Source organism: Anolis carolinensis, chromosome 2 (genome assembly GCF_035594765.1).
Source record: "Anolis carolinensis isolate JA03-04 chromosome 2, rAnoCar3.1.pri, whole genome shotgun sequence".
NCBI classification, from domain to species: Eukaryota; Metazoa; Chordata; class Lepidosauria; order Squamata; family Dactyloidae; genus Anolis; species Anolis carolinensis.
Genome location: NC_085842.1, coordinates 151,447,547 through 151,475,159, shown reverse-complemented (window position 1 = coordinate 151,475,159; position 27,613 = coordinate 151,447,547).

The following is a 27,613-nucleotide window of genomic DNA, read 5'->3' as shown; positions in this document are numbered from 1 at the left end:
AGCAGGGGTTCTGAAACCTTTTTAAACGCAGAGCCCTTCTTGAAGCAAAAGTTTCTCATGGAGCCAGAGAAATGTTTATGTCCGGGGGACCATCCAGTCCAACCCCCTTCTGCCATGTAGTAAAAGCACAATCAAAACACCCCCAACATAGAATCATAGAGTTGGAAGAAACCTTGTGGGCCATCCCGTCCTACCCCCTGCCAAGAAGCAGGAAAATCACATTCAAAGCACCCTTGACAGATGGTCAACCAGCCTCTGCTGAAAGCCTCCAAAGTAGGAGCCTCCACCACACTCCAGGGCAGAGAGTTCCACTGCTGAACAGTTTTCACAGTGAGGAAGTTCTTCCTAATGTTCAGGTGGAATCTCCTTTCCTGTAGTTTAAAACGGTAGTTACGCGTCCTAGTGTGCAGGGCAGCAGAAAACAAGCTTGCTCTTTCCTCCCTATGACTTCCCCTCACATATTTGGCCACCTAGCATTTGTAATAATAATAATAATAATAATAATAATAATAATAATAATAATAATAATAATAATAATAATAATAACAACAACAACAACAACAACAGCAATCCCAGGGGCTGGCAGGCTGTTCTTTGCCCACACCAGCTATAAACTGATGCATGAACCTAATTATACCTACTTTATTTTTTTTAAAAATACTTGTACCATTTTATTAAGAGTGTCAGATAAAAAGAAGGAAGAGAAAAGGAAGTAGTAATTTGAAATATTTTCTACTCAAGTGAATAAAACTGTTTTGACTTGCTGCCAGAAGGAAAGAATACATGGCAGTGAGCAGCATTACATCTGTACCACATTGTTCTTTCAAACAGCTCGGGTCAACTTACACAGCAGTTTCTCCTCCAGGCAGTCTTTCCTCCTGTAATTGGAAAGAACTGGAAGAAGAATGGATCTTTCTTCTGGTTTTGTAGCCTTCCAGGTTTTGTACGCTGAAGGAGCTACAACAGAACTTACATTGCATAACATGCCTTGGGTGCCACTTAGAGAAAGCTGGAAAGTTTAGTTCCCACTTAGAATGGAAGCTAGACAGCCCTTGAGACATTGTCGGAATGCAATTCCTGTGTCCTCACCATTGGCTATGCTGCTTAGGAAGTTGCTGGCACTTGCAATCCAATTCTGGATGGTCACACAGTTTCCATGCTAGACATAAGACCTCATCATATGGAGGTCCTTAAGTTGAGGGTTGGTAGGGGAATCTGTCGGGCAATGGGGCAAATCAGTGGGGCAACAGGAGAAACAGCCGGGCAGCACCCCACATCACCCCCTTACCATCACACATGGTTTCCCATCTCTCCCCAGCTTGGCCCCTACAATGTCCCTGGATTAGTCAATGAGAACATGGGTGACTGCCCATATTTCCAGGGCAGCTTCTCAACATGCTGCCCAGATGAAGCGGGAATGCAGACTCACCGGAAGTAACCCTACGTCATGTGATGGGCTCCAAAAGGCTCTGTCCTGGCTTCATCTTGGCAGCATTCTAGAATGGGGCTTTTTGCTCATGTGATAAGGTCCTTAGTTATCTTGTCATTAAAAGAAATCTGCTAAAGATCTGTTTTAACCATAGTATTTTCCCCTCTAGAGTGACCATCCAAATACTGCTAGAACTATTGAGCAGGACATACCTCTGTGCCTGGGGCTGGTTCTATCCTGCAGAATTGATGCAGTTCAACACCGCTTTATCAGCAATGGTTCAATTCTACAGGATCCTGAGGTTTGTAGTTTGATGAGGCACCAACACTCTTTGGCAGAGAAGGCTAAAAACCCTGTCAAACTACAACTCCTATGAATTTATAGCATTGGCAGTTAAAGTGGTGTCAAACATCATAAATTCTCCAAACTAGCTGCACCCTGAAAATATTATTATGTAGTAGGACTGTCCTGAAAATGCCTCACAAAAGTTCAAGACAAATATCCCCCGTGTGTTGTTTGTATTCAGACTGCCTTGAAATTTGAGATTATTTCGAAGCAATATAAAACAAAGTGGGTTATTCTATGGCTTCAGACTTCCTGGGAGCTTTCTTTAACAACCATTTGTTTCACCTTGACACATTTTTAAACCTCCCACAAACTTTTTATAATTTGTTTGCTTTAAATGAATAATACCGGTAGAGAGGAAGGCAAAACAGGGAAGAGGGCATAGGTTTATGACAAGCAGTTATCGTTCCCAATCAGTGACTGGCTTGTGACAGTGAAGGATTTTTATTCCTCTTTCCTTTTTAAACACTAAAATAAAAGAGGATAAATTACTGTGATGGGAAGGTTTTAATGTTTCCTGACTAGAAGCTGTGGTATCTGCCTGTATCCAGTTTTTCATACTTGTGCCTTCAAGTAATCCAGTGACCCCATGAATTTCATAGGGTTTTCTAAGCCAATTATTCTTCAGAGCTGTTTTTGACAGTTCCTTCCTCTGAAATATAGCCCACAGCACCAGGTATTCATTGGTACTCCCACCCAAGTACTAACCAGGGCTGACCTTTCTTAGCATCCCAGATAAGATGGGATGCCTTTAGGGTATTTAGACCCTGCTTCAATACTTACTTGTAAGATAAATAAAAAAACAAAAAACAAAGGGAGGCTCAGCGCATGCCATCTGTTTATCTTGTGAATTTTGTCATATCTGAAGATTTTTTTTCACACATCTGTACGCTACCCTAGATACTTTCAATACAAGGTGAAAAGGAAATATTTTAAAGAAAGGAAGGAGTGTACTTCTTTTTGCCTGCCCTGACTCTCTTGCCTTCACCTTCATTTGATGTCCCTCCCCCGGTGGCACAATAGGTTAAACCCTTGTGTGGGCAGGACTGCTGATTTGAAGGTTGGGTTGCTGACCTGAAAGTTGCTGGTTTGAATCCAACCCAGGGAGAGTGTGGATGAGCTCTCTCTGTCAGCTCCAGCTCCATGTGGGGGCATGAGAGAAGCCTCCCACAAGGATGGTAAAACATCAAAACATCTGGGCATCCCACGAGCAACATCCTTGCAGACGGCCAATTGTCTCACACCAGAAGCGACTTGCAGTTTTTCAAGTCATTCCTGATATGAAAAAAAGCTCAATGTAGGAGTCATGAAAAAATTGGCAACAGTAAAATGCTTCTGAACACTTTCCAGACATACATGAATCTGTTAGCAAAAATGTGCAGTGTTTACAGTGGACTCTGAAGAAAATGCTTCAGCTGTTCTCCACAAAAAAGAAAACCAGCCTGTTTAGCAAGGCTTGCAAATGCTGACTTAAATCAGTAAATGTGTAGTTTTTATAATTATTTTATATACCTATATACACAGGGTCATGTAAAAAATGTTCAGGCAGAAATGGGTTGCAAGCAAAAAAAAGTTCAAGAAGTCCTGCTCTAAAGCTTGAACTAAAATCCAGGGAAGACTCACCAAGCCATTGACTTCGAAGCCACCATCTAGCAGCCACATTGGTTAGTAACATTATTAGAAAGAAGAGGGTGGGTTCTTTATCTACTTTTTCAACATAATGAATAATTATCCATTACTCTGTTTCCATATTCAAGTCCCTCCCTACTCTACCCCCCACTCAAGTTTCCTTCCCTTAAGTCTAAAAAACAAGCAAACTTTGTAAGTCTGCCTTGTTGTGGAGATGTGGCCATCGTCTAACTCAGAGCTTTCCAAACATTTCATGTTAGTGATACACTTTTTAGATATGCATCATTTTGTGAAACAGCAATTCTGTTTACTAACAAACTAGAGGTTAAACCAATGCCCCATAAAAGTTAAATATATAAATCGCAATAACAAATGGTATGGGGACACAACAAGTTTCATAAAAACCTGTCATTTATATTTTTAAAATATATGATTTTTAAGATAATAACATATATTTCTAAGATTTGTCATTTCTCATTATGTTTGGGTGCACACCTACAAACTGCAACCAACACACCAACCTGTCCTGACACACAGTTTAGAAAGCTCTGCTCTAACTGTTCATTGCCCCCTTCTTTGTACCTTTTCTAACTCTAACACACTTTTTGAGATATTTGCAATAGCCAGAAGTACATGTTTCCTGGCTTCATCAATTGATTCCTACTACAGTAGACTCTCACTTATCCAACCTAAACGGGCTGGCAGAAGCTTGGATAAGCAAATATCTTGGATAATAAGGAGTGATTAAGGAAAAGCCTATTAAACATCAAATTAGGTTATGATTTTACAAATTAAGCGCCAAAACATCATGTTATACAACAAATTTGACAGAAAAAGTAGTTCAATATGCAGTAATGTTATGTTGTAATTACTGTATTTACGAATTTAACACCAAAGTATCATGACATATTGAAAACATTGACTACAAAAATGGCTTGGATAATCCAGAAGCTTGGATAAGCAAGGCTTGGATAAGTAAGACTCTACTGTATTTCTCCACTGTAGCCAATAGAAGCCCTTTCACATTTGAGAATGTCTAGTCCCAATGGACCACAATTAAGGACACAGCACTGCACTTTCATCCCATGCCCTTGCTCCTTAGTTACAATTTGCACTATCCCATTCCCTTGTTCTTGTTTACAGTTTGGCCATGTTTTATGGCCGTAGCCACCATAGGTTACTGGGCATTGTTCTGAATTTAAATTGTTATTTTATATGCTATTGGTTAAACTTTCTGTATTGTACTGTGTATTTATTTTATGCATTGTTTTAGGCACTTTGTGTCATATGTAAGCTGCCCCGAGTCCCTTTGGGGAGATGGAGATGGGGTACAAAAATAAAGTTATATTATTATTATTATCATCATCATCATCATCATCATCATCATCATCATCATCATCATCATCTGGTAGCAGTAGGAATCTATTTTAACATCCATGCTTGCATCCTATGGAGCCCTGAGCTTTGCAATTTGGTCAGAGCTACTGGAATCTCTAAAGGCCAACCGTCCACTAATGGATTTTACAGAATGGATATATGGCATTTAAAGATTAATTATAGGACTATAATTTTGCCATGTGGAAGGACACCTCCCCACATATTCTCATCCTTCCCTGTTTATTCTAAGTAAGATTTAGCAGTATCGCTTCTGTAGAAAGGATGAATACGCCCATATGAGGAGTTGAAAGAGGAGCTGTTTTAACAGTGAAGTCATGGTCATAGTGTTTTATTTTTAAATTCTCAAGGTCGTAGGATTTATTGCTTGAAGTTACTTTTTATCAGGCACAACTGAATAAAAATGATAGATACCTTTGCTTGCTTTACAACATCCTTCTATGGTTATTAAGGTCTCTAAAATGTTTTCTTTTTTAAAAAAAAAAAAAAAGAAGAGGGAAGGAAGGAAGAGAATGAGAAAATTCAATAGGATCTTGGCAAATGACCGATCATGGGAGATAATACATTTTGTCATCTGAGAACCACATAACCTTGATGTCATTGTATATTCCTTTCCCTGGTCAAAATTTACAATTTGCCTACCTGAGCGATAGACTTATTTGACAGATCCTGTGTTATGCTTGTCTTCCATTCTACGGAAGTAAGCTATCAGGTAAATGCAATAAGTCATAATGTAGTATTCCCGATCATGTCTAATATTCCTGGTAGGAGAGAGGGTGTGCCTGGATGGCTGTTTAGATTTTATTCAGTGATGAAAGGAAATTAGCATGTGTATAAACACACATACACACACATCTAGAATACAGTCAGAAAAATGGGGGAAATCATTAATATCTCTTGTCCATGCTAGCTTCTACCATGCTCCAAATCAAATATTCAATCAACGTCCCAGTTGAATATCACTGATTTTAAAACGCAAGGAAAGTTTAAGCCAATTGGGAAATAAAACAGACAGGCAAGTGAAAATGAATTAAATAGATCTTGTTTCTCATATTTGAGAATTAGATGATAATTAATTAAGAATTTTTTAGAAATGGTTGACAAATGGCATTGGAGTCCTCTGGGTGATCTCCAGTGATATACAGTTTGGTATCTGATGGTCTTCAACTGAGTTCTCAGTAAGAGAGGTATATCATGGCAAACAGAACACCCACAAAGCAGAATTATAGCAGTCTGATACTACTTTAATTTCCATGGCTCCATCCTAAGGAATCCTTGTAGTTTGTTATGACACCAGAGCTCTCTAACAGAGATAGGCATATCTCACAAAACTATAGATCCCAGATTTCAAAAGCATAGAGCCATGGCAATTAATATTCTATAATTCTGTAGTGTTGATATAGCCATAGTTATATAGTTTGTTTTGCCATAGATGAAGCTCTGCAACATTATGGATACAATGCACTTAGTCATCCCAACTAAAGTAGGCCGTCTCAATCAATGGGAACTGGAAAACTCAGCACTTATGTATGTTACATTGATTCAATGGGTCTAGACCACCGATTCAAGGGGTCAGTAGCACCCCAGGTTTCAGGGGTTGTGGGCCTGGTTTCCATCAGTATGCTGATAATACTCTTGTCACCTGAAACAGATAGGGTGGTGCCCAAATGCTATAATCAACTGGATAAAGGCCAAGAGGCTGAAACCGAATTCTGATAAAGCAGAGACTTTGTAGATTTTAAGGTCTGGAATGTGACTAAATAGTCAGTCATAGTTGAGAGTTTCAGTCCCCCAAGAAAGCAGAGGCATAGTTTGTCAGTACTCCATGATTCATCCTAGTCAATTGAGACCCTCAATTTTGATGGTATGTGTTACAAAAAATATTTTCTTATGTAATGCCTGGCTTCTCCTTACCTGTTGGCCATTCTGCTCACCCTCTTGGAATGGCCAACAGACAAGGGGAAGCTGTGATCCTCCATCAGGCCAAGGCTGCCAAACTGATGGATGGGCAGTAGCTTCCCAAACTAAGGCCTCATTCACGAGGCCTTCAAAACCAAGGGGAAGGTTTTTAAAGCCTCATGAATGAGACCAGTTGGGAAGCCATGTCTCTTCATCAGGCTGAGGCTGGCAAATTTGCCAACTTTGGCCTAATGGACAAGGGCTGGTGTGCTTATGTGCACAATTCCAATACACCATTGAATCTAATATGCACCTCACTTTTGGCTATGTAATTTTGCCAAAACAGGTGAACATTAGATCTGAGTAAATATGGTAATAAATGTTGGAAATGTGGAGTTCATAAAGGGTCCTGTTACCATATGTGGTGGACTTGTAAAAAGGCCAAAACAATCTGGAAACAAATTTATAGGGTAATCTAAGAAATTCTTAAAATAAGAATAAACTTCAGTCCAGAATTCATACTACTAGGACTATTGGATGATCAAATAAAAAGGATTTTTTTAAAAAAAGAGGAGCATGAGAAAATTCTGCAATACATGTTAACATCAGCAAGAATCCTATATGCTCCACAATGGAAAAAGGCAGAAACACCTACTATAGAAGACTGGACAGTGAGGATATGGGAATTTATAGAATTTGGCAGATTAACAATGTTGTTGAAGTATGTTCTTAGAAGAATGGAATCCATTTTGTCATTATATATCTCAGAGAAAAGAAAAGACTTTATGTACAGGTTTGGAGACAAAAAAAATTAAGATATTTGTTTGTCAAGCAGAGGTAAACAATTAACATAATGTGGCATAGGAAAATGATTAGCCTGCAGCTTCCAAATTATGCATCATGTTAATTCATTTCAACCTACAATAAACATGATTTTTAAAGGCATGTTGAAAAAATACCTCCAAAGAGACTTCCCCTAAAGGTCTGGATCTTTGGAGGTATGGGATCTGTGGGGAAAGACACTTGAGATTGCCATTTGTGATCTCAGCTGTCCATCTCCACAGCGATCCTTCCTTCTTGGGCTCAGGCAGCCCAGGGGATTGGGAGAGCACTGCAAGCTTTCCTTCCCTGTCCTCCCTTTTGCTCTTTACTTACTAAGACAAGCCTCTGAGATGGAAGTTTGGGTACTTCCCTTCTTTTCCTGGCTCCTTGAACAGATGCCAGAGGGTTTTGGAGAGGGGAAGGGGGAATAACTCCTCGAAAGATTTCTGGCATCATTTCTGCATGCCAGGAAAGGAAGGCTGGCAGTGCCCCTGCCCACCCATGCTAATTGCAGAAAAGTCCTCCCTCCATGTATTCTACTCACATTTCGGCCAACGTAGAAAGGACCTACAACCTTCTATTTGTTAGACTGACCCAATGGGCTAATTGCTAAATAATTCAACAGCAGGTAAATCCCATTGATTCAATGGGTCTATTTTGGTTAGAAGTATTAATAAGATTCAGACATATGATATTTTGGCCTACATCCAGCCCACTTTCAACAAGTGCAATTGAGACCCACAGAAATAAGCATGTATATTTATTTATTGTTGATCTGCTCATGAGAAAGGAAAAAACTCTTTTTGAAAGTTCAGAGAGAGAAAGTGCATTAGGACCAAACATTTGATAGGTAGCTGCAACTGCTGATTGTGAGATAACACCAGAAGCACACTGTAAAGCCATAAAAGAGCATAACTTATCACGAGGGAACCATTACTTGAGATAAAGTTGTGATTCTACATTCAGTCTGTTTCTTCCACCAGATTTGCTTCTGAGTAAGCCAAAAGCCAAGGGTTTATTTCTAGAATTCTGTATCAAAAACACATCCTTGCATCCCAATTCCTGAACTCAAAATAACCTTCCTGTGATAGTCACAGAGGCCAAGTTAGAAGGTGTTAAGCCCGCAGCAATGGTGACAGGTATGTTCAGGGTCAGCTCCAGAGTGCCAATGTCAGGCTAGAAGGCTAAAGGGAATAACATGATAACACTTTACAATGTCTTTAAATGGATTATATTTGTCAGAATCATGTCAAAGGGCATATGGTGAGAATGGAGTTAATGAGATTAGGAAAGTTACTTTTGGGAAAGCTTGGGGGAAATTACAGTCATCACACTCTCACGGCCAGTCTGGTTAATAGCAATGCTGACTGGGTAGTTGTAGTCCATGTTTCCAAACTTGGATTACACATAATATTTTAAAAATAGAGGGGTTCCAGTCTAAAACATACACAGAATCCTTACTGGGAAAAACTGTCACACATTGACAGCACACATGGCCAGCATTCAAAAGATCTCAAGTTCAGTCCTTGGCACCTTCAGTAAAAAGGATGAGATAAAAATGCATGCCAACTGACTTTGGCCAACTATTTATGATATATCAGAGTTTATCATTATTGAGCAAGATGAAGACATTGCACCTCTACCAGCTTCAAGGCCTAGTTGTCATAGAATGCTAGCAAAATATGCTATGTTTTGCTAAATTTATTATAATTATTCCATGGAAACTGACATATCAAGGAAGGAACCATCTTAATAAATAAGGACAAGTATTATTTCATAGCCAAAAATGGAAGGAACAATGTTAAATGGTGTTAAGGGAGAGTAGAGGAGATTGGTAAAAACACATTGTTGTAACTGCGCCTTCGGGGACTATGGATGATGGTGGTGGGATCAGGAGAGGAAGGAAAAACCCTCGCGAGGAGGGCTCATTGGAGGATTTGCGCAGGAAAAGGATTAGGGATCTCTATGGGGAATCTTCTGAGGAAGATTCAGATGGGGAGTTTGTGGAAGAAATGGATGCTGGTGAACAGGTGGTGGCTGAGGAAGTGGGCACTGAATGGGCACGGCCACCGGAGATGTCTGGGGAATTGGGGCCTATGGATACTGCTGAACCTTGGGTATCTTCAGGAGCAGATCCCACTTGGGCTGCTTGGAGAAGGAAGGATGGATCTTCAAGTGTGCATGGGGTTGAGTGTGGGCAGGATGATTGGAACTCTGACGAGCAATTAGGCACGCCTGATCCACGAGCCCTAGCTGTGTGGAGTTCTGACTCTGAGTAGGATTCGAGACACCTGCTGTTTGGGTGTGGGTGTTTGGACACTCAAGAGGAATGGGAATAAATTGGGAATGTTTGGTCACTTTACTTTGCGTGTGGCAAGGTGTTGCTGAAGCGCCATTGGGATTTCTGTTCGTTCAAGAAGACTGGACTGGGACTTTGCTTCTGATGTAAGTTATCTGGGTTGCTCTGCAACGGAGGGCTGGAACTGTGTGGGTTTCCCTGGATTGCACTGTGATTACTATTCTAGCTGCTGTTGCCTTCGCTCTTTGTGCCATTTCGTGGACCTGGTTTTGATGACTGCAACCTTTGGACCCTGGACTGGAATTCGACCCTGTTTCTGCCTTTGCCCTTTGATTGATGTCTACCCATGGCTCTTGACTTCTGGCCTGCCTTCTTGACCCTGCTGCTGTCTCCTGCCCTGACCCTGGATCAACCTGACGACGCCTCTTCGCCATATCCTAGGAGCTTCTGGCATTATCTGCATCCTTGAAGCAGGTTGCTGCTGTTCCTGTCAATTTGTCTCCGGACCTGTTTGGTGACATCTTTGTGAACTGTCCCTTTAAATCCCCAGAGCTGGTTGCCTGCAACAGAAAGGGTTTGGAACCACAGTTCTTTTTGCATCGGCTCCAAGTCTGTTTTCCCTGGCTTTGCTTTCTGTTTGGAGCTCCGTGTTTAAACTACTAGTTGTAGCTCTTGGGAGTTTTTTGGAAGGTTCCAAGTCTTTGTTTGTTTTGACTACTTTTCTAAGCCAACTTAATCTGTTTTGAGCTGAAGTGAAGCACCTTTTTAGTTTTATCTGGGTGGATAATCCAGTTGGCTTGTTAAAACATACTTTTTGATATATTTTTGTTTGGACTGCTTTTAAACACTGATAGCTAAGTGTTTAAAGCCATCTTCTGTGTTTACGTTTACTTTTTGGCCTATCTTTTGAATAAACTCTGTTTTGTTTCTTAATTGGTGTCTGACTCTTGACACACATAGTCCCTATCAGAGATTACATACACATACATGCACACCTGTATTCTACTCATTCTCAACCTTCTATGCATGGATTTTCAAGTCCAGGTGGGCTTATCACTAGTTATAATTGTTATGAATCACCTAGTTGTGGCAAGTCATTTTACTAGTTTCTATGTCAAAAGTCAGACACCAATTAGAGAGCAAAACAGAGTTTATTCAAGAAATAGCCCAAAAAGCAGTCACAAACATAAAAGATGGCTTAAAACACTTGACCTTCAGTGTTTTAAGGCAGTCCAAACAAAAATATATCAAAAAATATGCTTTAACAAATAAACCGGATTATTCAAGCAAATAATCCAGATTAAAATAAAGGTGCTTCAATTCAGCTCAAAACGTTCTGAGTTGACTTGGAATAAGAAGCCACAACAAAGCAAAGACTTGGAAACTCCCAAAAAACTTCCCAAAGGCCCAAACTTAGCAGTTCAAACCTAAAGCCTCAAACAGAAACTCACAGTGAGCAAAGGAGCTCCCCAGTGAGAGTAGCTTGTAAACAAACTTGGAAGCCGGTGCAAAAGGAGAGAAAGCGGCTCCAAGCCTTTACTACGGCCAGCACCAGGCTTTGGGATTTAAAGGGACAGTGCAAGGAGATGCCGTCAAACCGGTCCGGAGTCAAAACAGCAGGGGCAGCAATAATCCGCTTCAAGAGTGCAGGCAATGCCAGGAGCTCAAGGAACAAAGCGAAGAGACGTTGTCAGGTCAGTCCAGGGCCAGGAAAGGAGACAGCAGCAAGGTCGGGAGGCAAGCCAGGAGTCAAGAGCTGTGCGTAGACACAAATCAAAGAGCGAAGGCAGAAGAAGAGTCGAATTCCAGTCTAAGGTCTAGGGGTTGTAGTCATCAGTTCAAGGTCCATGAAACGGAATGGCACAAAGAGCCAAGGCAACGGAGGCAACAGCAGCTAATGCAAAACAGCAATAACAGTGCAGTCCAGGAAAACCCACACAGTTCCAGCCCTCCGTTGCAGAACAACCCAGATTAACTTACATCTGAAGCAAAGTCCCAGTCCAGTCTTCTTTAACACATACAGGAGTCCCAGTGGCGCCCAGAAACACCTTGCCACACACAAAGTGAAGTGACTAAACATTCCCAATTTATCCCAATTTTCCCTGGGTGTCCAAACACCAACGCCCAAAGAGCAGGTGTCCCATATCCTTAATCCGAATCAGAATTCCACACAGCTAAAGCTCGTGGGTCGGGCGTGCCTAATTCTTCATCAGAATCCCTATCAACCTGCCCACGCCCAACACTGTGCACACCTGAGGATCCATCCTCCCTCCTCCAAGCAGCCCAAGTGGGGTCTGCTTCGGAAGCCACCCAAGCTTCCCCAGTGTCAGCAGTATCCATGGGCCCCGATTCCTCCTCAAGCATCTCCGGTGCCCGTGCCCAGTCAGTGCCCACTTCTTCAGCCACCACCTGTTCCCCAGCATCCATTTCTTCCACAAACTTCCCATCTGAATCTTCCTCAGAAGACTCCCCATTGAGATCCCTAATTCTCTTTCTGTACAAATCCTCCAACGAGCCCTCCTCGCGAGGGTTTTTCCTTCCTCTCCTGATCCCACCACCATCATCCACAGTCCCCGAAGGCACAGTCACAACATTCTATCCATTCTTGATTGTTAATGTGATTATAGGCCCAGATAATCCATAACAGATACAGTGAGTAGGATAACCATAACCCAAAAGGAAAGCATTTCCATGTTACAATGACTCACTACTGTTTCCTTTAGTAATTGACTGATCTTTCCATACCTGGGAGATAAGAGGAGAGAAAAGTTTGTTACTTTCTGCAGGCAATCTGAAAGAAAATCTTCTTGCGCATGTGCCCAATACAATATGGCTATTCTGGAACTAGAAGAAATCATTTTTATTACTAGGATGTATTTGGTGAGCCTACATAAATTTGCTTTCACATTGCATACAATTGAAATTGTCCTGTTTTCTCTGTTCCCAATGAAGAGCACGGCACCATGCATGAATCACTCCAGTGTTTCTAATACACAATAATGATCCTGCAAATTTGCTGTCTTAGTTTGCAATCCCTTACATCTGTGGGTTTGACTCTCAAAAAGAAATAGATACATAACAATTTTTACCCTTCAAACAGATTTATTTTAGGTTTCTTTTTTCCCAGATAATGAGTGCCCTCTGTGGGTATAGTTTGTATTTGCTCTCCATAAGTATGGAGTAATCTTTCACAGAAAGCAACTAAATGGGTAAAATGTGTCACAGGAAGTCTCTGGAAGAGTGTTTTGTGCCCTTCGGGTAGAGCAAGAGTTATATCCAGATGGAAAGATGGGTTAAAATGATCAAAGCATTTGTTCGTTTCCATTCAAAAAATTTCATGCTACAAAAGCCAAAAATTAGAGATATTGGGAAGTTATAGCACTACGATGTTGCATTTTATACAGTTATATCACTAGTGGGGTGCCCGGGGAGGGGGGGGGTCACACCAAGTGACACCATCAGAGGGGGTGACACTAAAATGACTCTCTATACATTTTTGTGAAGAAAATTTTCGGTTTTTTAATACAAATATCCCTGTAGTTAAATATAATCATGAAAACATTTTTTCATGAGCTTGCATGAAATCAACATACCAACAATGACAACACTGTCTGCTAATTTTCTTTTATGATTTTCTAATGTGCATGCACTCCAGTCAGAGCTGTCATTACCCATTTGCAAGGACATTTCAAAACACCTGGTTTCATCGGCATGCACTACAAGCATGTACTCTTTTTTCACTGTTGCTGGGGCTTTTTATAGCTTTTGTCAAATTTTCTGATATTTTAGTGACAATACTGTGGCACACCTAATTGCATAATGGTTAGAACAAATAAGTCAACACAGCCCATCCTACATAAGTAGACTTTATGCAGGGCTTGATCCCCATGTAAGCCACTCCGAGTACCTTTGGGGAGATGGTGGCGGGTTATAAGAATAAAGTTGTTGTTGTTGTTGTTGTTGTTGTTGTTGTTACTGAAAGATACCAAATATCTTCCAATCTTGAAAGCTCTGACTAATACTTGGATGGGAAATCACCAACAAATACCTGGTGCTGTATGTATATTTCAGAATAAGGCACTTGCTAAACCCCTTCTGAGTACCGTACTCCTTTCCTAAGAAAACCATGTTCTTTCCATGTGTGCCACACCACCTGCCTACTTCTACCACAAACGGATTATTCATACTCCCTCTCCGATCACTTCTTGCTTCTTGAAGTCATTTCTCCATTCTCTCTCTCATACGCATACTCTGCATTACACTAACTCACCACACCATAGGCAAGCTTTTTATTTCCTTTTTCCTGCTTGTTCCATGTTCCTGCTTTTCTGTTTTTGTTTGTTTAGTTTTTTGTTTTTTACTGTCTTTCTAATCATATCCCTTGCCGCTTTTGGTTAGGATGGCAAGGGAGATAGCAAAGGGGTGGGGACAATGTGTATCCAGCACTTGCAACAAGAGCTATGAAAAAAATGTTCAGTTATCCTGTACAGTATTAATTACCTTGATGTCCTGTCTTTTCTCCATTGAACTCAAGGCAACAGGTGAACAGTGACTATTGCTGCAAGATTCAGTCTCCCACTCACAGGGCAATGAGAAAATTACCCAGAAAGATGAGTTTCAAAATGGTAAAATAATATTTTAATGGGCTAACTAAAATTGGTGAAATTGGATTCAAGCTCTTGAACCTCAAGCACTTTAGATCATTGTGAGTTGTTTACAATCGAATGACAAAACATTTGCTTGCTTTAAACATTGATTATTTAGAAGCAGAAGAGGGAGAAACCAGAAAAACTGACAAATATAGAATTATCAATGTGATATTTCAAAGAAACCACAGATGAGGTCACTATGAAAATTAGGACATTGAAATGACCTCATATGTGGGTTGTGATTATTCTGTTTTATCTTATATGTACCCTGGTTTTGAATGAGGCGATGATGAATTTAATTTATTTATTGTGGAATTAATATATAATTAAGGCACAGACAAAGGCTACAACAGTGTCACATTCCAGCCAATAATGCTTTTTTAATGGAAACACAGAGCAAATTATGGTTTGTGTGATTGATATTGTTTTTATGTGGTGATGTTGTATTTTTGCCAATTGTGGCAATAATAGATTGTATATTCCATGATTGTTTTTTATACCACCTGTTATATTGAAGAAGAAAAAAGATAGCTATAGAGCGCCACACATAATAGTGCAATTTTACAAGGTGTTTTCCTCCCTTTCTGGCAAATATTAGTAGAAATAGAAGCTTTTTTTTTTTGCAAGTGTAGATGTTTCCCAAGACTCTTCTGGAAATGACACCCTCCTTCTGCCACTTAAGACAAACCTTGGAGGAACTCTCGTAACAAGTTACACATAATTAATGTTTTCTCCCCATTAAGGGCACATCTACACTGACCACTTTAGTCAGTTTCAAACCAATATTAAAGAAAGGGTTTCACTGTGAAAATGTACACAGGAAATACTGGAACCAGTTTGAGGCCAAATGATGGTCACACAAACCACAAAGTATTGATGCACATTAAGGACTTCCTTTCAGGGTTTTTTTTGTGGGCATTTATTGTCTAGCCACCATAGCTTGAAACTAGCTGCAAACCACATTAAATGGTCGGTGTAGATGGGGCCTTAGTCATGACTACATGACCAGATCTATACTGACTGCTTAATGCAGAACTAATCCAAAGCATTATGCTGTAGACTAGTCCTAGATCAAACATGATGGTGGCCAGAAACACTGGGCAAAACCCTCTGCAGTGCCACCAGTCCTGCCAGGCCAAGACCAAACTGGACTTTTCCCTTGTACTCCATGACACCACTGCTGATTCTCACTGGTCACAGAGCTCCCTCTTAATGCTTAGTTATTGTAGTCATAGCTGGTCAGAATGGGGTTTCCTTGTGATCAGAAAGAAGGATGGGGTTGCGCTACCTCTCTCCTTACTGTTTGCATGAATCTCCCATTATGACCTCAACAGACTCGACAGCAGCAGCCAAGAGCTTCTAAGGAAATACTGGTGGTGTTGGTGGTGTCCATGTGGATCAGGCCAAAATGGATTAAAGCAGCTGTCAAGATGGCCATGAAGCCCAAGGGTACGGCAAAGTTTCTTACAAACTCTGGAGCATCCATCAGCTTTGGTCACTGCATCGAAAAAGTCATGTTAAGGGCTCAAAACTTGAGACAGTTATCAGAAGTCACTATGTGTTGTGAAGAGTACAACTGCCAAATTTGGGGTTATTATTTTTTATAAGTACAGGCAGTCCTCGAGTTCCAAACATCCGACTTACAAACAATTCATAGTTGAGCATCAAGAGTGAGAGAAATCTACCTCTAGGAAGAGAAATTCACTCCTGAAAGAATTATTATGGGTAAAAGGTGTATCAACTGAAGCTTCATTGCCGATCCTTGTTTGCACAACGAACCATTTTTTTTCAAAATCCAATTGTCATAGGGACAGAAAGTGAGGTGAAATCTTCTGAACAGGGATACAGACAGAAAAACAAACACCACCGGGATATGAACCCTATGCTATCCAAAGCATGTCCACACATACGCGCACACACATACACACATATGCCTAGAGTTACACTTAAAAACGGTACCTGTTCTGACTTACATACAAATTCAGCTTAAGAACAAACCTACAGAACATGTTTTGTTCATAACTTGGGGACTGCCTGTATGAATAAGATTTATGTTATACCTTAGGGAAAGACAATTTCATGAGGGGCTAGAATATAACTGCAACTTGTAAAGTTACTTTTATGGTTATTGAGAGTGTAGTTTTAACTCACCTTAACACATTGGAAATGGGATTTACCATGTATCATGGTGAATCCATGGAGGTCCTGTGAGGGGCATTGCTCAGCTTCCCCCTTATCTCATCCCACCAGGGGAAACTATGTGCAAATTACTTAATATTACTTTATATTTTATATTTTCTTGTGCAAATTATTTTATACCTTCTAAATTTTTAGACTATTTCAGGATGTTCCCAATTAGCAATATATAAATATTTGAAATCAGCAGCTTAAAATTGCAGTATAGAAAAGTTTGAAAATAAATAACATAAACATTTTCATGAGCATTCCTTAAAAATGTAAAGTTACCTGTAGTATCTGTGGCCCCTGCAATCACACAGATATGTTCTAGAATTTTTATTGGCAGCATGACCAAAGAGTGACATCTGTATCCATTGGTAGTCTTCCATCCAAGTACTAACTCAAGTCAAACCGTGCCTAGTTCCCAAGATCAGATAGGATCTGATGCCTTTATGGTATTAAGAGCCTTCCTAAATAGTTTCTGTTTTAGCATAGCATTTCGATGATACAGGGGCAGTTGGAAGCAGACATATAACAACAACAACAACAACAACAACAACAACAACTTTATTTTTGTATCCCATTCCCATTTTCCCAAGGGGACTTGGGGCGGCTCAGATGGGGACCAAGCCCAACAAAATACAACAAAATACAAACAATATAAAATGCATTCTAATCATAACAATAAATTAATACATCAGGAAGTATAAAACGCCACATCACAAGATAAAAACATAGTCAATGGTGACATAACTGGCACTTCCTACTTCAGTCAGGTTATAGCTGTGCAATATATAAGGAATACTGTTAGCATGGGTCAGTGATAAAGTACAGAAAGCTAGGATAGATAAAGGTGGGGATTCAATGAACTGTTCATCTAGTCAAAGGTGGCTTGAAAAAAACAGGTTTTTCAATTTTTTCAGAATGAAGTTAATGTGGGGGCTAATCTGATTTCTCTCGGAAGAGAGTTCCAGAGCAGGGAACCACAGCTGTGAAGGCTCTCTCTCTCTCGTCCCCACCAATCACGTTTGAGACGAGGGTGGATGTCCTGTTTTGTCTTTCAAGAACAGCCTTACAACAATGTGATAAGTACATGAAAACTGCTTTACTTCAGCAAAACATCAAGAACAACACACTTAGTGGAATAATGCAAAAGGAAGCAAGGAAGTCTTAGGGCAAACACAGTTCTTAAGTCTCTGATCAATTCCCAAATCAAGTAGCAGTCTTACTTCATATAAGGCAATAAATCCTTAGGAGCAGTTTCCCAGCAGGCACAAGGGGAGCGAAGGCTTAGGCTTTAGAGTCAGTTTGTTACTAGCAAAAGCTGACTGCACCTACTTCTGCTTTATAGCCCTGAGTTCCCTCACAGCTGCTAGGGTGGTTCCCAATTACTCAACTGCATTTCTGCCAGCTATTCAAGCTAAATGACATCTCTGCTCTGTTTCCTTTTGCCTCTCCTGAAATGTGGGTACTTGCAAAATCTCCTCTTCAGATTCCAACTCCCTCTCTGATTCATGAACACTTTCCTGTCCCCTTCCTCTTCTGAAAAATGAGAGAAGGGCCTCCCCGGTAGATCGTAAGGTTCATGCAGGTTCATAGAAGGAGACGCAATCACAAAGATAGGCTGAACCTGAGCTGTTTAGGACTTTATAGGTGATAACCAGCACTTTGAATTGGGCTCGGACATTAATCGGCAGCCAGTGGAGCTGGCTCAATATGGGGGTAGTCCTCTCCCTATAATTTGCTCTGGTTAACAACCTGGCCACTAGTTGAAGTTTCTGAACTGTCATATATAGGCAGTCCCACATAGAGTGTGTTACAGTAATCCAATCTGGACGTAACTAAGGCGTGGACCACTGTAGCCAAGTCAGGCTTCTTGAGGTATGGTCGCGGTTGGCGCACAAGCTTTAACTGTGCAAAGGCCCTCCCAGCCATCACCAACACCTGAGCTTCAAGCATCAGCGCCAAGTCCAGGAGGACCCCCAAACTGCGGACCAGCAACATCAGGGGGAGTGTGACCCCATCCAGTACAGATTGCCACCCAATACCCCATCTGCCTGACCAGGAGGGCCTCTCTCTTGTCTGGATTTAGCTTCAGTTTGTTCACCCTCATCCAGTCCACCACTGCGGGCAAGCACTGGTCCAGTACACAAAGGGCTTCCTTAGAGTTTGGTGGAAAGGAGTAGTAAAGTGGCTGCCATCTGCGTAGAGATGGCATCCAACTCCAAAACCCTGGATGACCTCACCCATAAGTTTCATGTAGTTGTTAAAAAGCATGGGAGAAAGAATAGATCCTTTTAGGACCCCACAGGTCAATAGCCAGGGATCCGAGCAGGAGTCTCCCAGCTTCACCATCTGAGTGCGGCCCTCTAGGAAGGAGCGGAGCCACTGCAAAGCAGCACCCCCAATACTCATTCCAGAGAGCCAGAGGTTGATGGTACGAAAGCCACTGAGATGTCCAAGAGAACCAACAGGAACACCCCCTGTCTAGTTCCCTGCGGAGATCATCCACCAAAGCGACCAAAGCCATCTCAGTACTGTGGCCAGGCCTGAACCCCGACTGTGAAGAATCCAGATAATCCATCTCAACCAGGAACCCCTGGAGCTGCGAGGCAACCACCCACTCCAGAACCTTGCCCAAAAACGGAAGATTGGAAATCAGGCAGTAATTGTTCAGCACTGAAGGATCAAGGGACGCCTTTTTCAAGAAAGGTCTTACTATACTCTGTTTAAGGTTAGAGGGAAAATGCTCCTGGTCCAACAAAGCATTCACAATCATAATTAGCCACGATGCCAATCCCCCACTGGCAAGTTTTACCAGCCATGAGAGGCAAGGGTCCAGAGTGCAAGTAGTCACCCTCACAGCACCAAGGATCCCCTCAACTTCATCAGGGCAAACAGTCTAAAATGAATCCAGTAAGATCGGACAATCAGATGCCTTGGTTACCTCGTCTGGAACTGCTCTAAAGCTGGTGTCTAAGTCGGCATGTATCTGAGCAACTTTATCTCCAAAGTGATGGGCGAACTCGCTGCATTGGGCTGCCAGGTGGTCGGTAGCCTCCCCACCCTTATGAGGGCGGAGAAGCTCTCCGACCACCCAAAACAGCTCAGCTGATTTATTGGTTGTGGACGCAATGCGAACAGTCGAAAAGGCTTTTCTGGCTGCCCTCAAAGCTGCGGAGTAGGCCTTAAGTGAGGCTCTAGCCCGCGTTCAGTCGGACACCCTCTGAGTCTTCCACCAGAGGCACTCTAGTCTCTGTCTCACCCGCTTCATCTCCACCAACTCCTCAGTGTACCAAGGCCCTGGGTTGACTCTACATGATGAGAGGGGATGTTCAGGGGTAATCGTGTCTATGGCCCTGGCCACCTTGGTGTTATAGAGGTCACCCAGGGCCTCGACAGGATCATGTGATTGTATGCCAGTTTGATCCCCTAGAGACATCAGGAGTCTGTCTGGATCCATAAGTCTCCTGGGGCGGACCATCTTAATTTGTCCTTCCCCCCTACAGACCCTGGAAAATAACCCAGATTAAACCGGAGTATAATCCAGTTTAAAAACAAACTTTGTAAAACAACAAAGAAGGCACTCCAATTCCCAGCAGGACGTCAACAGGCAGGAATTGATGACCAGCAGGGGCCCGAAGACGTCTGTTGAAGTCACCCAAACACAATGTCGATGTTGTTGAGTCCAATCCGGGTCAGCAATACGAAATCCAATCCAGGTCATACACAGAGCCAAAGTGTAGAATGCAGCACGGCAACTAATGTATAAGATAAACACAAAGCAGTCCAGAGAAAACCCTCACAGTTCCAACCCCCACAGCCATGGATAATCCAGATTAAACTTACGTTCACAGAAGTCTTCCCAAGGCACGTCTTCCCAAACAGCTCACATGAACACACGAACACCCAACAACACTTTGCCAACTGCAAAGGTGATCCATTTCCCAAACCCACTCTTATTCACAACTCATCTTCAGAACTAGAATCAGCCAACACCCTGCTAGCAGCTGCAGCCTGTTGCCTCCATTCCTCCTCAGAGCTAGAATCAGACAACGCCCCACCAGACCTCCTTTCAGCTGAAGCCCCTTGCCGATCCCTCCACCCAGTCCATCTTTTATCCAAACCCATAATTCCCCAAGACCCAGCTGGATCCTCACTGTGCCAATCCTTGAACGTGTCGCTACTTGTGGGTTCTCTAAAGATGTCCTGGATCTCCCGCATCTTAGTCCAGTCCATTACCTCATCCTCTGAACTTGTCATCCCATCCTCCTGATTCTCAACCCCATCATCCCCCTCAAAGCCCTCAAATGTGTCATCATCAGTAGGCTCCATAAGTATTTCCCGGATCCACTTCCTTTGTTGCTCCTCATCGGAGTCTTGCTCACGAGTAGTCTTTCTTCCTCTTCTAGTGCACCTAGTAGTATCATTACTCAAAGACTCCATCAGAACATAGTGGTTAGTCTAAAACTGATCAGGTAATGATCGGACCATGAAAATGGAAGCATTTTTTAATCTTCCGCTCCAATATTTACCCCTTCCACAATAAAAACTAGGTCCAGAGTGTGTCCAGCATTATGGGTGTGTCCAGAGATCACTTGGGACAGACCCATGGCTGTCATGGCAACCATGAAGTCCAGAGGTGCTCCTGTTAAGGAGGACTCCATGTCAATATTAAAGTCTCCCAGAACTACTAGTCACTGGGACTCCAATATCAGGCTGGAGACCATCTCAGCATCTCGTGCTTTGAATGCGATTTCCTGCTTCTTGGCAGGGGGTTGGACTGGATGGCCCATGAGGTCTCTTCCAACTCTACTATTCTATGATTCTATGATTCAGCAAGCTCTGGCAGAGAGACTGCTGTGTCGCAGGGTGGTTGGTAAACCAGCAGAATCCCCAATCTGTCCCAGTCACCCACCTTCAGAAGGACACCTTCAAACCGAGAGGACTGTGGAATAGGGCACCCTATCAGGAGGATGTTATCCCGATAGACCACCACCGCTCCACCTCCCCGCCCCCTAGGCCTGGCCTGCTGGTGCACTCCAAAACCTGGCGGACACAGCTGGGTAAGATTTACTCCACCCAGCTCATCCAGCCAGGTCTCGGTAATGCAAGCCAGATCTGCTTGCTCATCTCAGATCAAGTCCTGGATTTATGTGGTTTTACCCTTCATGGATCTGGCATTTAACAGCAGGACCTTAAGCCGGAGGGGACTGGCATGGTGGCTATCCTGCCTATCTTTCCTCAGGGTCGCAAGAACTCTGCTGCTCTTCTCCCTGGGTTGACGTGGTGGACCGCATCCTCTCCCAAGGGAAATAAGCCTTCCAATTAGCAAATTGCTTGTGCTTTTCTCTATAAGAATGGGACATGGATCATGTCTGTGCAATTCAGTTTCCTTTGTTTGGTTCTACCCTATAGTATATAATCCCAAGGATTCACCTCCAAAGTGCCTCACAAAGTGTGGGAATGGCAAGAGGCAACCCATTACCCAGCCACAGAAATGTTCAGTGTTCTCCTAGGATTCGTTTGGGTATAATTTGTTGTTTATTGGACTTATTCTACCTCCAGTTGTGAAATGATGCCAAAACTCATCAGCTAAAAGCCTGTGCTGTTTCCCTCTATTGCTGCATTGATTTATCATCAATAAAATATATCCTATAATAATGATGTATGTGAATTTTGGATATTAAAAACATTTTAATGTGGACCTGTAGCCAATTCTACTTAGAAGTGTTTTTGTTTTCAGTTATGAAGCATTGATTCTCCAAATTTAATGGGGATAAAGCAGGCATGGGCAAACATTTTGCCCTGGAGCCTCATTGTGGGCCTGGCTGGGAGGACCAGGCCAAAAGGGAGGGGAGTTCCCTACTGCTGGGTAGGGAGGGCCAAGAGAGGGTGGGGCCAGGAGGGGTCAAGGCAGGGCCCGGGACATCTTCAGGTTATCCTCCCAACATGTGGCCGCTTGCCCTAGGAGGAAGGCATGACATGCAGCGACTGCCCCGAATCTCCTCCCAATACTTAGGCTGTCCTCTTGGCATTATGCTGGGAGGAGGGTGAGACAGGAGGTGGTTGAGAGTGCTTTGGAGGGCTCTCAGCAGCCATGTGCCTTTCTTGAGCTGTCCATATGCCAGGAGGAGGGTGAGATACATGGTGGCTGAGAGCACTCCAGAGTGCTCGCAGTTGCTATGTGCCTTCCTCCCCCATCTTTTTGGCCCACCGTGTTCTTCTACCAAGAGGAGAGGGAAAATGAAGAGGGCCTGAGGTAAGTACCCAGAGGACCGCATCTGGCCCCTGGGCCTTAGTTTGCCCATGCCTGGGATAAAGTATGGAGGCTGAGGTGACTTCAACACACTTTTGGTTATCTGTAAATGACTGAGGCCCCATTTACACTCCATATAAAAAGTTTGAAACTGCATTATATAGTCAGTGTAGACTCATATAATGCAGTTAACTGCATTGACCTGTATTATATGAATCAACACTGACCATATAATGCAGTTTCAATTTTGGATTAATCCTTCTTTAGCCCATTAGTAACAAACAAAACACATGATTGGCATGTAGAAGATATGAAGTTGCAGCCAATCCAGCCAGAGCTGAGCATAGCCCCTGTTTCAAACCTGAAAAAGGGCCAGCCAAGGTAGAAAATACTAAGGGTGCATCTATACTGTAGAATTAATGGAGTTTGGCAACACTCAAAATGCCATAGCAGCAGCAGTTTTCAGCAGAGAAGGCTAAAGTTGTAAAATTACAACTCACAGCATTGAGACATGGCAGTAAAAGTGGTGTCAAACTGCTTTATTTCTGGCATCCTGAGAGATATAAGATTGTAGGTCATATTGTAATGTTTGTTTGGCATTTGGTGGTTTTACTCAAATAACTTAGCCTGGGTCTGCTGTTTGAGCACTGAAATCATGGAAAGCATCAAAGAACTCTATCTTAAAATTAAAAAAAAGACAAGAGGAGATGGAGAACATAAAGCTTCTGTATAGATTCAATTATTCACTCAAGTTAGAGGTAATTGTAGGACCAATAAGGAAGCCGTTTGGCTTTTGCCTGGGTTATGAAGTGATCCTTGGAGTACTTCACCATAAATTGAAATTGCAGGTGAGTGCATGGATTGAGCCAAGTGACTATGGTCTCTACGCCCACCTCACCCCTCACAACTCCCCCCTTTCTTTTCCCTTTCAGCTCCATATGCATTTGTTCATTATTTGACATCATCATTGCAGCAATAGTCAAGTACGGCATAAGGCAGAACTGCACGGAGGCAATCAACCCGATTTGTGATGCTCTAAAAAAGGGACCATGGGAATGAATGATCACTGGCAGCAGTAGCTCTCACTTACTACTGCTTTTCATTTTCCCTTTCTAAAACCTTATGGGCCTCACAATGCCATTAAACAGAAGTCATCTCAGGCCTTCCCCAGCCATTAGGTGATTAGGAGTGTGTGTGTGTGTGTGTGTGTGTGTGTGTGTGTGTGTGTGTGTGTGTGTGTGTGTGTGAATTTTTACCCAGAGCTTGTGGATGATTCATGTCCACTGTCAAAGTTAGTCAGAAGGGTCAAAGGAGAGCAGTGATAAAATGTTAACATCTTCCAACTTAAATTGCTTTGATCATGTTCAGTTGTTTAAAAAAGAAGGCTCTCCCTCCCTTTCCTCCTTTAACATTCAATACCTATATCCTGCATCTTCCTTACATTTTCTTTTTCCCATCCTAGAACTGGCTGTGAACATTGGTGTGAAATAAAAAGGCATCTGTGCTCACAGATGTAATCAATTGAATTGGCAAGTTGCCTGCGGACACCTATGAGCTGCATATCCAATTACAGTGTGGACGTTTGCAATGTGTGTTATTTTGGCCCTCTACTTTCTCCTCTGTCTTTATTTTCCTTTTTTTTTTTTTGCCTTTTTTTGTTCTTCCAGCTTGGTTTTAATCTGCTTGTTCTCTTCTGCTTTGCATTAAATAGCAATCAGCTTCCCGATGCGCACACACTTTGATCAAGCGCTGTTCATATCCAGGGTATATCAGAAAGGACTGCAAGGCTAATGTGCTTTGGATAACACAGTTAATTTTGGCATGGACAGTCAATTAACCCTTTGCATGATGGCAGCCAGAATGCAGAAGAGCATTGCAGTCATTCGCTGGGCACAAAGCCCTCCCCACATGTTGCTCTAGCTTGCCTGCATCACACTCTTCACAGGTCAATGCTAAGTTAAACTTCATTTAATGAACAAGTGATCTGCAGTTTTTTCTCTGTGCAAAGAATTGACCAGACAATCAGGCTGCAGTTTTTTTTGCAGTTTGAGCAGAAGTCCTTTGTGCAGGGGCAAATATTTTAGAGATGGCAAATGAAATCCAGTCGTATCACATATTGGGAGGGTGGATCACTGAAGATAAACCAAAAAAAAGCTGTCCCAAATGCATCTTTACATAGGACATTCTACCATTTTTTTTTTCAAAACAAAGGTGGGTAGCTTCTGGCATATATTTGCTTGGCACAAATGATATTTACTCCATTGTCTGTCTGTCTGTCTCTCAAGTTTATTTTTTAGGGGTGTTTGTGTTTGTGTGTGTTTTTTTATTCTGCATAACCATACATTATTTTGTGATTAATAATAATAATAAATAATAAAACTTTATTTATATACCGCCCTATCTCCCGGATGGGACTCAGGGCGGTTTATAGTCATAAAAGCAACACAAACATTACATAAAAACATAATAACACATTATTAAACAAAGTAAAATAATACAATTATAACAATAAATAACACTTACATGACCAGATCAAGGGGACGGGAACCATAAATCCAATATATTAAAATGCATCATTTTAGGCTAGGGAAATCTTGTGCAATATATTCAGGCCCAGAAATCGGCGGTAGTCTAATGTAATTACTCAAAAACCTGCTGACACCACCAGGTCTTCAGTTCCTTACTGAAATTGGATAATGTAGGGGATTGCCTGATCTCTTTTGGCAGTGCATTCCAGAGCCGGGGGGCCACTGCCGAGAAGGCTCGTTCCCTCGTCCCCACCAGCCGCACTTGAGATGTGTCACGACCCAGGCTGCAGAGCACCAATAACCATACACAGAGGCCAGAATCTATCTAATATCTTTATTAAGGAAATATATAAAGTTAATAAAAACAAGTATAGGAAATAGTCCAGAAGTAGACCTTTCAGGAAAGGTCAAAATTAGTCCAAAAAAGCAATGTCCAATATGAAATATTAAGGTCCAAAGTTGTAATCCAATAACCGAAACACTCACTTGCCAAGCAAGTGAGGGGAGATGACAAGGTCCTTTAGTCCATGAACTTGAGCAAGGCTAGGAAATAACTTGATTCTTGGCACACAAAGCTTGATTTCAAGGCAACAAGGAAACGAGGAGCAAGAACAAGATCCGTGGTAATTACTTGGCGAGGTCCGGAAAACAAGGCAAGATCCGGGGAGAAAACAAGGCTGAGAACGAAGGCTTGGAACAGGAACAAAGGCTTGAAAACAGGAGTAGCTGTCCACACACGCTGCTCCGGTAGCTGACGAATTGACTCCGCAAGATTCCTTCGGGAGCAAGGAACCTAAATAGGCCTCGTTTTCCCACCAGAGAACACTTCTCTGGGGAATCAGAAACGAAAGTCAATCTCTGTGTCCAGATGTATGACTCCCTAAAATTTCTCATGGCAGCAGGCTTAATCATCTGAATGCTTTGCTGCAATTCTCAAACTCCTGCGATTAGCTTGTTGCACTCCTTTTTGCTGGAGATAATAATTACGGTGCGAAAAAGGGGGAGAACTCGACTCAGGGCTTGTTTGGCAGATTTCTGGAAGACAAGCCTCCTGCAGGTGCAAAGGCTCAATTTCTGGCTGGGATAGTTCCTTTTCTGGCTGAAATGGTGGAAAACCCAAGTTTTCCTCTTCATCATTCACAACAGCACTAGGAACGGGACTACATGGCCCATGAGTCATCACACTATCCCCCTCCTCAAGCCCCCTCTCAAACTGGGACCCTCTCCCCGAGTCGCGAGGCCGCGGCTTGGCGGGATAGGTCAGATGGAAGCGGCGGGTTAAATCGGGGGCATGGACTGTGGAAGCGTCTTCCCAAGAACGTTCCTCGGGGCCAAAACCCACCCAGTCAATGAGATATTGTAGGCGGCGGCGGTGAAAGCGAGAATCCAAAATGTCCTGAACCTCGAATTCCTCCTCCCCATCCACCAAAACAGGAGTGGGGGCCGGCCGGTCTGCATCAGGGCGCACACCTTCCGCCGGAAGGAGCAGAGAGCGATGAAACACTGGATGAATGCGCATAGAGCGCGGAAGTTGGAGTTTGAAAGTCACGGGGTTAAGTTGCGCCACCACTGGGTAGGGCCCAATGAAACGGGCATCTAATTTCCGGCAAGGGCGATGGGAGGGCAAAAAGCGAGTGGACAGAAGAACCCGGTCTCCTACCTTGATTTCGGGGCCCGGCTGGCGATGTTTGTCAGCGTGGCGTTTATAGTCCTCCTTGGCTTGGTCCAGTTGCTGGAGCAAAAGTTGTTGCACCGCTGTGAGTTCCTGCAGCCAGTCCTCTGCTGCGGGAACTTCTGAGGTTTCAATGACAGGAGGAAAGAAACGTGGATGGAAGCCGTAGTTTGCAAAGAACGGGGTTTCTTTAGTTGAAGCCTGGACCCCATTGTTGTAGGCAAACTCTGACAGCGGTAACAGGGAAGCCCAATTGTCCTGCTGGTAGTTCACATAACAGCGAAGGTATTGTTCCAAAGTGGCATTGGTGCGCTCAGTTTGCCCATCCGTTTGGGGATGGTGAGCCGAAGATAAACGAGAGTCTATGCCCAATAGTTTTTGTAGTGCTTTCCAGAACCGAGAGGTGAATTGGGACCCACGGTCTGTGACCAAACTCTTGGGCAATCCATGTAATCTGAAAACATGTTGAAGGAATAGATCTGCAGTCTCTTTGGCCGTGGGAAGGCCAT